Below are 14,996 nucleotides of genomic sequence, written 5' to 3' on the forward strand. Positions count from 1 at the left end.
TGTGGGAGGAGAGCTGAAAGCAATCTGCCTCCTGTCACCAGGGAAGAAGGTAAGTATGTGTATTTTTTTTTTCTAACGCTGCAGACTGGGGGAAGGGGGGGGGTGTTTGTTGGGCACAACTAGAGTGAGGGGGCACAAAAGTTGGCATCTCTACTGAGGGGCACCGAATCTGCCATGGCTAATTTGAGGGGGCACCTAATCTGCCATAACTAATTTGAGGGGGCACCTAATGTGGCATAACTACTGTGATGGGGGCACATATAAAGGCATAACTATGAGGGGCACATATGAAGGCATAACTACTGTGACGGGGCATGTAATCTGGCATAACCAATGTGAGGGGCACATATGTGGGCATATCTAATGTGAGGGGCACATAATCTGGCATAACCACTCTGAGGGGACACATATCTGGGCATATTTACTTTGAGGGGGCACATAACCGGGCATAAATACTGTGAAGGGGCACATAATCTGGAATTACTACTGTGAGGGGACACATAATCTGGTATAACCACTCTGAGGGGGCACATATCTGGGCATATCTACTTTGAGGGGGCACATAACTGGGCATAAATACTGTGAAGGGGCACATAATCTGCCATAACTACTGTGAGGGGCACATAATCTGGCATTGCTACTGTGAGGGGCACATAATCTGGCGTTACTAGGTGAGGGGCACATAGTCTGGCATTACTACTGTGAGGGGGCACATAATCTGGCATTACTACTGTGAGGGGACACATAATCTGGCATAACCACTCTGAGGGGGCACATATCTGGGCATAACTACTGTAAGGGGACACATATTTGGCATAACTACTATGAGGGGGCACATATCTGGGCATAATTACTGTGACAGGAACAAAGGTGGGCATAACTACTGTGAGGGGCCACAAGGTGGGCATTAGTACTGTGTTGTTGCACTTAGGGGAAATGTCCTAGAATACCCTGCTATACATTGGCATGACTCAGTCTTACAGGCCAGCACAGCGCCCCCTGCTGGTGATTTCACAGGGGCAGTCACCATCCCTTCCTTATGCGATTACTTTTTTTTTCTCACCACAGGGACCTTGTTCTGGATCCAGCGGACATCACACCGACGCCAGCGACACCCTGGATGAGGTAGGACCAGATTTTATTAGGACTGGGTGAGTGTAGCCATGCATTGGGCATAGGGCTCTTTAACACGAGCGGATACCGTGCGGGTAATCCGCTGCGTGAAAGACAGCCAAGCCCCGTTCCGGACAGCAGAGACACGGAGCATTAACATGATTGGTAATGCTCTGTGCCTCTCTGTGATCTTTTTACTACAAAATCACAGAGACATAAAGTTGTCACCGTGATTTTGTAGTAAAAAGATCACAGTCAATCATGTTACTGCTCCGTGTCTCTGCTGTCCGGAGCGGGGCTCGGCACTCAGTCATGCAGCGGATCAGCCGCACGGAAAGAGCCCTTAGTAAGAAAATCTGCCGGTTCTTTGTAAAAATGTTTGCACTGTGGCCCATAACACTATAGTTACAACACTAGTAGGGGAGGTAGTGAGGGGGGGCTTGTAGGCAGGTTGGGGGGGCGATGGGGAGGGGGCCCCATAGATTAGTTTTGCACCAGGGCCCCATGGATTGTGTGTACGCCACTGCCGATGTGCAGCCATTATTGGCATCAGATCAGGAAGAGGAGGTATCAACGGTCGCCACCCGGCAGTCTGACGACAGTAACCAGATCAGCCCAAGGAGGGTGGCCCCCGCTGTTGCTGCCTACTCCGAGATCTCTAATGTCAGTGGTGGTGAAGGTGACGAATACGATGATGAAGTGTCGATAGACGTGACATGGGTGCCCACAAGAGAGGAAGAGGAGGGGAGTTCAGAGAGAGAGACGGAGCAGCAGATAGGGAGGAGAAAGAGGAGAAGCAGGCAGAACTTACAGTGCACAAGAAGCAAAAAGAAGACTGCTAATGTATCGGGAACAAGCCATCCACCATGCACGGTCACATCTGGCGCTCCCAGGACGCCGGCACATGGCTCCGCAGTGTGGGCTTTTTTTTAACGTCTCTGCTGCTGACAATAGTGTTGCCATCTGCAGCCTGTGCTGTCAACGCATAAGTCGCGGTAAGCCCAACACTCACCTAGGGACGACCGCCTTAAGAAGGCACCTGGCCTCCCATCACCGAGCCCAGTGGGAGCAACACCGTCAAAACCCACAAAGCCACACTCCCGGCGTTCCCCGTCCTGCCTCTTCTCCTTCTCCTCTCTCCTCCCAGTTGTCCTCCACTCCACTTTCCACCGTGCCGTCGTCACGTTCATGTGGCAAAAGGCAGGCCTCCTTGCCCCAAATGTTAGAGCGAAAAAGGATGATGACGCCGGATAACCCTCTTGCCCAACAGGTGACCGCTGGCTTGTCAGAACTGCTATTCCGCCAACTACTGCCATATAAACTGGAGAACTCTGAGGCCTTTAGAAAATTTGTGGCCATAGGAACACCGCAATGGAAGGTCCCCGTAAGGAAATATTTCTCTGAGAAGGGCATCCCAGAGCTATATTGCCACGTTCAGTGGCAAGTGAATGCATCTCTGGCACACAGTGTCGGTGCCAAGATACATCTGACCACAGACATGTGGTCTAGCAAACACAGGCAGCGAAGGTACATAACTTTTACTGCCCACTGGGTATACCTTCTTACGGCCGTCAAGCATGCAACCGGTGGCAACCGTGTAGATTTGGTGTGACCACCACAGATTGCATGCAGGACTGCCTCTTCTTCTCCTTCTCCTACTCCATAATCCCTCTCTTCCTCGGCTGACTCCTCCTTTTCCGCTGCTACCGTCTCTTCCGCTGCGCCCCCCAAGCTCCCAAGAACCTATTAGACGTGCCAGGTGAGATGTTGCCATGCTGTGCTGCGGCTGTTGTGCTGGAAGCCAAGAGCCACACCGGTCCTGCATTTCTTTCAGCTTAGCGATCAGTGGCTAACCCCTCTCAATTTGACAGTTGGAAAAGTGGTGTGCAATAACGGTGACAATCTGCAGAGCGTGCTGAAACAGGGCAAAATAACACACGTGCCGTGCATGGCACACGTCCTGAACTTAGTCGCGCAGCGATTCATTGCCAAATACCCCAGGGTCCAGGACATCTTACGACAGGGCAGGAAAATCTCTGGCCATTTTAGAAGATCTTACACAGCCATTGCTCGCCTTGCTGAGATTCAGCGGCGACACCACCTGCCCGTCAGACGTCTGATTTGTGACTGCCCGACGCGATGGAACTCCACCTTGTATATGCTTGATAGGCTGCTCCAGCAGAAACGTGCAGTTAACGACTACCTGTACGAACTCTGCGGCAGGACAGGTTCTGGGGAGATTGTTTTTTTTTCTCCGCGCCAGTGGCTGCTCATGAACAATGAATGCAGACTTCTGCAGCCATTTGATGAGAACACAAAACTGGTCGCAGCCAGGGCGTCATCAGTAACATCGTACCTTATGCCTTCTTTCTGGAGCATGCATTGCGTCGTGTCATTGATCAAGCCGTCGAGGAGCAGGAGCAGGAAGATGAGGAAGTCGCAATGCTGGATGAATTCCCAGGGGAGGCTACTCCATCTGAGACAAGTCAACAACAGGATTCTGAAGAGGAGTCAGAGGAGGATGGTGCTGGGGTGGAGGAGGAGCAAGAAGAGCATGCTTTAAACGTATCTGGGATCACTGGTGTTATCCAAGTCTGGGGGGAGGAGAACAAGGAGGACATTATCCTGGATGATGAGCCAGGCCGCTCCACCGCTTCCAGTTTAGTGCAAATGGGGGCCATCATGCTCCAGTGTTTGAAGAGCGATCCCCATATAAAAAAGCATAAAGGGCAAGGACCAGTACTGGGTGGCGACGTACTTAGACCTCCGGTACAAACACAAAATGGCAGAAATGTTACCACCATCAGAGAGGGCTGAATGAACCCCTGGACTACTGGGTGTGCAGGCTTGACCTGTGGCCAGAGCTGGCACAATTTGCCATGGAACTGTTGGCTTGCCCCTCGTCCAGTGTCCTGTCCAAAAGGACGTTCAGCGCAGCAGGGGGGATCGTGACCGATAAGCGCACTCGCCTAGCTCACGACAGTGGGGACTACCTCACATTTCTAAAAACGAATGAGGCATGGATCTTGGAGGAATTCAACAAATGTGACGAGTCGACCACGTTTGATTGAATTTCCTCATAACAGCCCACAAATATCCGCCACCACCCAGAACAAATCATGGTCCCTGTCTTAGGCAAATACAGCGGCATAAAAGGCCTTTTATGTCCGTTGAATGCCTAATTTTTGTGGCCTGTACTGGCCGACAGTTACATTTTTATCCTGTGACCGCCTAATGTACCTCCAGCCACAGAATCCAAAGTTCTTTGCTGTCAGGTGAATGCCTATTGCCTAATTTTTGGGGCCTGTTCTGGCTGACAATTACAAATTTATCCTGTGACCTGCCGATGTTTGTCCATTACTAATCATCAGTTCATCTACACTCTATTATCACTGTCACTTGAACGGACATGTGTGCATGTGTATTTAACAGCGGAGGTTAAAGCAGCACGGTCCTAAAGACTACTAAAAACTAACTTAGGTGCTGGCTCCTAGTGTCCTCTTACTGAGACTAAGGCAGAAGGAGACCATAGCTATATGATATGACAGCCCTTTTTTGTGGGTGGTGAATTGTAGGTATAGCCTTGTAGGTATAGCCGTAATACAATATTCTAATAATTGGATGTTCTGTTTGTACATTTAGTTTCAGATTAAGAGACACTCACCAGCCCTGATTATAATGATTAGTCAAAACTAACTATGGATGTCTATAATAAAATTCGTCTCAGCATCAAAATACATTACCATTATTGTGATAAATGATGGAAAGCAACTCCCCATATTGTCGTTACATATATTATTTAGGATTAACCCATAATGGGTAAACAGGGGATCTCCATGATCACAAGCTATGAAAAATTAAGTCTCCAAAGTTATTGTCAAATTAATTACATGATGGGTGATTAGCCACATCCCCCAATGTCACTGCAAAAAAGAAGGGACACTAGCAATCAATGTAGAGTCCCCTATGTTCCACCCAGCCTTTCCTTATATCATAGTCTCATAATCACAAATAACCGCTGTTCAATCCCAGTATTAAGAAAGGCAATAAAAGAAGCTCTGGTTGTTTAGGTATCTAATCTTTGCCCCTTTCTCAGTCAGCATTGTTCCACCATATTTATCACTCTTGTATAATGTACTATTCTACAATCAAGGGGGTGCAGCTCATTACATGAAATATACCATTATTAAGATACAATAGATATTTGGAGATTTTCAGAGTTAGATAAATGCTACATAAGAGCAGACTTTGGTAATACTATTAGGGCTCGACTAGTCAGTCTTTTAATCCATTTTGCTTCTTGTTGGAGGAGTTTCTTGTCTATACTTCCTTTTCAGGATCCTGTTTTTAATTGGCATAGCCTCCAGAATTCCATGTCTTCAAATCTCCCCCCGTGTGTGAGATGAATATGTTTTGCCAAAGATGCATCTTTTTTAGTTCTTATAACACTTAAATGTCCTGAGATCCTCCTCCTTAGCTCTTGGGTTGTCTAACCCACATATAGCTTTGGGAAGTTACCTAGAGCTGCATATATAACGTTTTTATTCTGACAGTAGATAAACTGCCTTATATCAAAACTTTTTCTATCTAGTGAATTTTGAAAATCTTTTTTTCTTTTTCATGTAAGGGCAGGAGGAACATTTTCCACAGGGAAATTAACAAGTTACAGTTGTGTTCAACCAGGTCCTTTTATTGGGCTAAGTTTCCAGGTGACTATGGACGAACATGTCTCTTCTATATGTAACACTTGGATATTCGGTGATTGCCTGCTTCAACCGCTTGCCGTCACACTAACGCCGAAAGGCGTGAGTGCGGCGGCTCTCTCAGGTCACACTAACGCCGAAAGGCGTCATCTCGTGAGACCCGAGATTTCCTGTGAACGCGCGCTCACAGGAGCGCGCATTCACAGGATCGCGCAGTTCAGAAGTTCATCTACAGCCTGCCGGCAGCAATCATTGGCTGGCAGGCTGTAAATTTTTAAAAGATCCAATCAAAGAGGTATGTCAGACGCTATTTACAAAATAGCGTCTGATATACCTGCTACCTGGTCCTCTGGTGGTCCCTTTTGCTTGGATCGACCACCAGAGGACACAGGCAGCTCTGTAAGTAGCACCAATCACCACACATACACTACACTCCCCCCTGTCACTTATTAACCCGTTATTAACCCCTGATCACCCATATTAGACTCCCTGATCACCCCCCTGTCACCCCCCTGTCATTGATCACCCCCCTGTAAGGGTCCCTCATCACCAGCAGGTAGTTAGCTACTTGCTAGGTAGTTAGCGCCCAGCCCACCGCACCGCAGTCACTGATTAGTCGCTGATTATCGTCATCGCTGTCTCTAATCAGCACTAGTACTATATAGTATCTGTAAGTGATCAAGACTGATCGCAATCAGATCTATATAAGTACATTAGGGTCACCTTAGGCTCTACAAAAAACGCAATGTTCGCCCGATCAGGCCTGATCTTGTGCGCAGAATTGCGTTCAGTCCGCTCCACCGCAGTGACAGAATTTTTTTTTCTTTCTGATCACTGCAAAAACACTGTAAAATCGCTGCGTCGCTATAAAGATCACTTTTGAGCTTTTTGGATCTTTATTAGCGATCGCAGCTTTACTTCGCAAGCACTCCTTTTTACTAGGTAGTTTTGCTCTTTTTCCTGGGTAGTCTCAGAGAAATACCCCCTAAATTTAGTGACAACACCCCACACATGACCCCATTTTGGAAAGAAGACACCCCAAGGTATTCTCTGAGGGGCATATTGAGTATTGTATTGAACTTTTTGTCCCAAGTTAGCGGAAAGGGAGACTTTGTGAGAAAAAAAAAAATTCCGCCCTGTGAAATCCTAAAGGTACTCATTGGAATTTGGGCCCCTTTGCGCACCTAGGCTGCAAAAAATTGTCACACATGTGGTATCTCTGTACTCAGGAGAAGTAGGGAAATGTGTTTTGGGGTGTATTTTTACATATACCCATACTGTGTGTGAGAAATATCTCTGTAAATTACAACTTTTTAATTTTTTTTATACAAAGTTGTCAATTTACAGAGATATTTCTCTCACCCAGCATAGGTATATGTAAAGATACACCCCAAAACACATTGCCCTACTTCTCCTGAGTATGGCGATACCACATGTGGGACACTTTTTTGCAGCCTAGGTGCGTAAAGGGGCCGAAAGTCCAACGAGTACCTTTAGGCTTTTCAGTGTTGCTCACAATTTAGCCCCGCCCAAAATGCCAGAACAGTAAACACACCCCACAAATGACCCCATTTCGGAAAGTAGACACCCCAAGGTATTCACTGAGGGGCATAGTGAGTCCGTGGGAGATTATTATTTTTTTTGTCAGAAGTTAGCAGAAATGGAAACTTTTTTATTAATTTTTTCTCAGAAAGTGTCATTTTCCGCTAACTTGTGAAAATTTTTTTAATCATACATGAACTCACCATTCCCCTCCGTGAATACTTTGGGGTGTCTTCTTTCTAAAATGGGGTCATTTGGGGGGTATTTATACTATCCTTGCATTCTAGCACCTCAAGAAACATGACAGGTGCTCAGAAAGTCAAAGCTGCTTCAAAATGCGGAAATTCACATTTTTGTACCATAGTTTGTAAATGCTATAACTCTTGTGCAAACCAATAAATATGCACTTATTGGATTTTTTTAAATCAAAGACATGTAGCACAATAAATTCTGACACAAACTTGTATAGAAATGTAATTATATTTGAACAATGTAACCAGAGAAAGTTAAAAATACTCTTTTTTTGAGAAAATTGCGGCCTATTTTGATTAATATCGGAAAAATGAAAAATCTTAGCAGCAATCAAATACCACCAAAAGAAAGCTGTATTTGTGAGAAGAAAAGGAGGTAAAATTCATTTGGGTGCCAAGTTGCATGACAGAGCAATAAACCGCTAAAATTGTTTAGTGCCGATTTGTAAAAAAGGGCCTGGTCACTAGGGGGGTATAAACCTGTGGTCCTTAAGTGGTTAAGGATGTGCCAATGCTTTCTCAAAATATATAAGATATTTCTGTTATGTCCATCAAAAGCACCTAAACATTGAATTATATTTTCCTTCTTATTCCCTGTTGTCATTTAAAAGCATTTTTTTACTATTTTAAAAGCTTCTTTAAGGAGACCCTTAGGGCAACCCCTTTTTTTGTAAATCAGTTAGGTAATGCACAATTTTTCCTCTTGATATGAATTTCTTTGCTACAGTTTCACATAACTATTGACCCACCGTAATGCACCTCCGTAGGGATTGCAGATGGTGACTATTCCAGTGAAGGAAGCTGTTTGTAAAAGTAGGTTTCCAATTAATATCTATATGGATATAGCCACGTGAATCCAGGGAGATATATTATTAGAGATCTACCTTCTCCTCAGAAACAAGACAATGGGATTTACAAAAGAGATTGTTAACTGCAATCCTTAAACTTAAGATTCCATTACTGATGAAAAGATGACTGCCTTACTTCACCCATTGACTCATAGAGAATTAGCAGAGGCATTAGCATCTTCTTCTTTGCACAAAAGCCCAGCCCTAAATGGTTTATGAATTAGTTATAATTCTATTGTACTTTTAAAACAATGCTTTTTCTAAACTCTTATCAGCTTGTAACTATGCTCTACGAGGTCACCAGCTTCCTAGCCATTTCTTAACAGCACGGATCTCCATTATTCCAAAAAAAGGCAAGGATCCATCTTCCAGTTCAAGTTTTTGCCTGATCTCTTTATTAAACAATTAAAAACTTTATGCTAAAATGTTGGCCTTCAGATTATAAAACACCTTCTCCCTAAACTGATTAATATGGAACAGGTTGAATTTGACATGGGAAGAGAGGATCGTTTGAATACTGCTTGAATTATATTGTTTATAAACTATGGCTGTCAAAAGTCAACCCCATTAGTCATTCTCGGCACTAATGATGAAAATAAGTTTATATTGATCGAATCTTTATGAATCAGGTATTGATTAAATTCTGCTTCGCTCCTCAATTTGTAACAGTTATTATGGCAATGTATAGGGACCTCACTGCTAAAGTGTTAGTAAATAATATTTTATTGCCTCCTTTCACTGTACAAAATGAAAATAAGGAAAATAAACTGTCAGATGATATGCAGAATGTAAAAGTAAATTCCCCATTAAAAGTGACCTTTCTGACCCAGGAGGAAGTGCAGCGGCATCTTAAAAATACAAAAATAGACAAATCACCTGGACCAGATGGCATACACCCCCGTATCTTAAGAGAATTAAGTAATGTCATAGCCAGAGCCTTATTTCTGATATTTAAGGACTCTATACTGACAGGGAGTGTTCCACAGGATTGGCACATAGAAAATGTGGCAATATTAAAAAAGGGTCCAAAAACAGAGCCTGGAAACTATAGGCCGGAAACTTTAACAAACTGTTTGAAGGTTTTCTAAGAGATGCTATCTCGGAGTACCTCAATGAAAATAAGCAAACACTATATCAGCATGGCTTCATGAGGGATCGGTCATGTAAAACTAATTTAATCAGTTTTTATAAGAGGTAAGTTCTAGACTTGACAGCGGCAAATCAATGGATGTTGTATATCTTAACTTCTCCAAAGCATTTGACACTGTACCGCATAAAAAGTTAGTATGTAAAATGAGAATGCTTGGACTGGGAGAAAGTGTCTGTATGTGAGTAAGTAACTGGCTCAGTGATAAAAAACAGAGGGTGGTTATTAACGGTACACACCCAGATTGGGTCACTGTCACTACTGGGGTACCTCAGGGGTCAGTATTGGGCCATATTCTCTCATCCAATGGGGGATCGCATGTCTGGCCGTTTATCGGCGCTGCGACCCCCCCTTGGTGATAGGCCCACTCCCCCATATCTACCTACAATATATTTATCTACAAGTAGCTGGAACGTAAAACAAGAGAGAGGTTTTATTATCCTGCTTTTTATAACGAACAAGACCCCAAATTACCCTTCCCTCAAATATATTGGGTATATTTTATGTTGATTTTAACAGGAGTCATGTATTTTATGTATTTTACAAACTTAAGAGTGTAAATTGATCAATTGAAGATTGCTTTTTTCGCTGTCTATATTTATTATAATATCCTGATGCAATGGAAAGAAAAAACGCATGGACAACAAAAAAACGCATGCAAATCGCATTGATACCGCAATGTGTTCAAAATACATTCCAGTCCAGATTTTATAATGATCCTGTGGGGACATAAAAGGAAGTGATGTACAACAGGGATTCAACCACTGAGGAAGAGGAGTGAAGTCCTCGAAACGCGTCTGGCGTGGAAATCCCTGCTGCAAGTGTTAATCCGGACATGAGAAAGATCATTTGATTGACTTTTCAAATTTGGAGCGCTCCATTTCTCCCATCTTGCTATGAGCATTAGCACATCAGATACCGGAATAGAGTAACGAAGTCCCGCGATATCTCTGCAGGAACACGTGACCTAGAACAGAGTGCGAGGACGCCGGAAGTAAGTACAGCAGCGCGGTGTGGGAAGCAGGTGAACGAGAGGGCCGGCTATCTGCAGACACCGGTAAGCAACATCTCTCCACAGCCTGTGACCACCGCACACAACCCACTATGGTGAGGAAAGACTGAACGCCACAATTGGCGGATTGTATGTTATCGAGATCTGAATTACAGACTCGAAAGAAGTCAGTACTGTCCGGACGTTGATTGCTGGTATTTAAAGGAACATTGTCCCAGATTGAAATTTTGTATCATGGACTTTCCAATTTGAACTAGTTGCACATGTCATCCATCTAGGACCGTTAGACAAGCGGCAATTGTATTGAGTTTTTAGGGGGATATTTTATGTAGTATGTATTATGTACCATGTATTCACTTTTAGACATATGTCACATTTTTTAAATATTTTTAAAAATTAAAAACTGATGTTGTGACCCACATATTGAGTGCCAGTCCCTACTATCCATATTTATTAATGATCTTGTAGAAGGCTTGCACAGTAAAATATCAAATTTTGTAGATGACACTAAACTGTGTAAAGTAATTAACACAGAAGAGTACAGTTTACTGCTACAGATGGATCTGGATAGATTGGAGGCTTGGGCAGAGAAGTGGCAGATGAGGTTTAACACTGACAAATGTAAGGTTATGCACATGGGAAGGAATAATGCAAGTCACCAGTACATACTAAATGGTAAAACACTGGGTAACACTGACATGGAAAAGGACCTAGGAATTTTGGTGAACAGCAAACTAAGCTGTAGAAACCAGTGTCAGGCAGCTGCTGCCAAGGCCAATAATATAATGGACTACATTAAAAGGGGCATAGATGCCCGTGATGAGAACATAGTCCTACCACTTTACAAATCACTAGTCAGACCACACATGGAGTACTGTGTACAGTTCCGGGCTCCTGTGAACAAGGCAGACATAGCAGAACTGGAGAGGGTTCAGAGGAGGGCAACTAAAGTAATAACTGGAATGGGTGGACTACAGTACCCTGAAATATTATCAAAATTGGGGTTATTCACTTTAGAAAAAAGACAACTGAGGGGAGATCTAATAACTATGTATAAATATATCAGTACAAAGATCTCTCCCATCATCTATTTATCCCCAGGACTGTGACGAGGGGACATCCTCTGCGTCTGGAGGAAAGAAGGTTTGTACACAAACATAGAAGAGGATTCTTTACAGTAAGAGCAGTGAGACTATGGAACTCTCTGCCTGAGGAGGTGGTGAGTTCACTAAAAGAGTTCAAGAGGGGCTTGGATGTATTTTTGGAGTGTAATAATATTACAGGCTATAGCTACTAGAGAGGGGTCGTTGATCCAGGGAGTTATTCTTATTACCTGATTGGAGTCGGGAAGGAATTTTTTCCCCTAAAGTGAGGGAAATTGGCTTCTACCTCACTTTTTTTTTTTTGCCTTCCTCTGGATCAACTTGCAGGATAACAGGTTGAACTGGATGGACAGATGTCTTTTTTTTTAGCCTTATAAACTATGTTACTATGTATGTTACCCATCTCCCCACTACTTTTTGATTTAACTATAGAGTCACTACTTCAAGCAATCAGACAGGATGACATTATTGAATGAATTAAGCTCAAAACAACTTTTCATAACCCAACTACAATTGTGGATGATTTATAAGTAGGAATAACTAACCCGAACATAGTCTTTCTGACAATCAATAGTTTGCTTGAACATTTTAACCATCTATCTAATTTCAAGATTAATCTATCTAAATTGCAGGTGTTAAATGCTGTGTTAGAACTTCAGACTCAACAGTGCATCAAATTCCTAGGAGTGCATCAACACATCACATCTTACTATTACATATAGAGAACTGTAAAGAGCTACCTCATCTAATTAACTCCTTTAAAACACTTGATGAATCCCCTGTACATCCTGGTTTGGCCATAAGTCACTATTAAAACCTATTGTACTTCTAAAAATTCAATATTATAAGCACACCATCCCAATCCACTTGCCTTTTTCGTTTTTTTGGACAATTACATACAGTCTTTTTTCTATTATACAAAACTGGTCCTAGACTCACTCATCAGTGACTTATACAACTGAACAAGGGCTAGGGCTACCCAATTTTCTCTTCTTATATAGGGCTATTAAGGGGTTGCATGGTTTGGAGTGATTGAGGTTGCCTGCTGATCGTTTGAATTACAAGAAACGGTACACTTGAAATAGCTGTTGTTTATTTAGACCAGTCCTATCGATGCATCAACTATCCCTTCCAATCCACTGATAAAGCCAGGGTGTGCATTGCAATTCATAATTCTATCACGTTTCAAGAAATTGATGTTGTTTATGATCCGAGGGGGAGGTTTATTGCACTCATTGGTGCAATCAACCATACAATCTACACAACATTAAAACTCTATGCTCCTAAATTGTCCCAGCTTTCCTGTTTAAAATTTCTGAGACAAATTCTCTGCTGACCTTAATTTCTGTCACTTAGCCCCTCAACACTCAACCAGTTTTCCCTGTGGAATGCCCACAAGGCATACATGCAGAGCTTACTTATTCAACAGTGAGTTAGGTATAATAAGACCTGCCTTAAAGAAACCCAAAATTGTCAAACTAACACCAATCAATCTCTAGCCCTCTCATTCCATCCATTCCAACAAAAAGAATAAGAAAGTACTACTATAACTTTGTGTTGTAAGGATATCTTACATACTTAAGTACTGATTTACTGGGTTTGTCCCCTTTTATTCTGTCCCCTTTAATATTACCTGATATATTATTTGTAATGTAGTGAGTTAGGGATAGTTAGAGATACACAACCCCCATTTTGCTGAGAAGGCCAAATAACTGAGTGCTGAGACATGTGGGATGCACACTGTACATCCTTGGGAGGAGGGGCTGAAGGGTATGAACCTAGTGCACATGGTCAGTTAATTGGAACTCCCCGAGGAACACCATCCAGGTAGGATGTTGTGATTGAAACACTATCCCTTTCTCTTGTATCATCACGGGGTGTCATACATGTGCCATGGAATGGCAGCAGGATTCCCCACCATTTTGCATTGGGCAGGTCATGTGATTTATTATTATTTATTTAGTATGTGAAATGTCTGTTTTAGCTTATATTTAATCACACTTAGTAAATATTTATATCACTTAGCCTGTTAGCCTATTTATTCTCAAATCGTCAAATTTACATTATAAAACAAATTCCTACAATAAAACCAGCAAACTGAATGCAGAGTAAAAGCTTATCTGAATTCTCATGTCCACAGTAGTAAATAATAAACCCTCAAGACACTGCTGATAAATTTAGTGATTATTTCTGCAATCTCTGCAACCTGCACCATGACCCCACCACCCCCAATCAGTCCAACTCTCTACACTGTTTCTTGAGCAACAAACTGTGAAATTAATGCAACTTCACTATGCACATTATTCCACTATTGTTACATTACTATGTGCATTATCCCTGTACTATGACATCAATGTGTGCCTTAGCCCAGTGCATTAGAGAGACCAATCATAAGCATTTCTGAACGTGCTGCTGAAATCATGGTGAAATGGGGCTCCATTTTAAAGTTTTACCATCAGCTATTCCCCAAGTCATAAGCAGCATCCTACAACATGCAAATAAACAAATCATTAAATACATTAAATTATTCTACTCCTTGTTTTCAACAGATGCCATTTTGAATAAAACTACCTACATCCAAAATTGTGAAGTAGATTTTTCCAAATTATTTTTGACACATGAATGGAGCACAGCAATAACTTGCATCCACAGGGCCACCTTTTGCGCCTCGCATTCGGAGAAATACCATAAACTTTTTCGGACATGGTACTATACATCTTTGTACCATTCCCACATACATCCTTCCTCCTCATCATTGCTCTGGAGAAAATGCAGAGAAATTGGATGTAATTATCCCAAATTCTGGAACTGTCCCCTCATCGTTTCCTTCTCACTGATTACCTCTCTCCACCTATCTCTACCTGAATTATCCCATTTGTTGATAGGTATTGATACTTTCATCATGACTAAGTAATATGTGTTTTTCTTTTATTCCCTATTTTAGGCTTGCATATTGTTTCATTATTGTGCTTTTCATGCATTTGAAAACAAACAAAAAAATAATAATAATACACTGCGTGCAGAATTATTAGGCAAATGAGTATTTTGACCACATCATCCTCTTTATGCATGTTGTCTTACTCCAAGCTGTATAGGCTCGAAAGCCTACTACCAATTAAGCATATTAGGTGATGTGCATCTCTGTATTGAGAAGGGGTGTGGTCTAATGACATCAACACCCTATATTAGGTGTGCATAATTATTAGGCAACTTCCTTTCCTTTGGCAAAATGGGTCAAAAGAAGGACTTGACAGGCTCAGAAAAGTCAAAAATAGTG

General features: G+C 42.5%; 1 protein-coding gene across 1 annotated transcript in view; it reads right to left on the reverse strand.

Annotated features, from left to right (window-relative positions):
* The window catches only part of MTNR1A (melatonin receptor 1A), a 329,285-nt gene that overhangs the window by 7,157 nt on the left and 307,132 nt on the right, over positions 1-14,996 (reverse strand). The window lies entirely within an intron of this gene.

The sequence above is a fragment of the Bufo bufo genome, chromosome 2 (assembly GCF_905171765.1).
Source record: "Bufo bufo chromosome 2, aBufBuf1.1, whole genome shotgun sequence".
Lineage (NCBI taxonomy): Eukaryota > Metazoa > Chordata > Amphibia > Anura > Bufonidae > Bufo > Bufo bufo.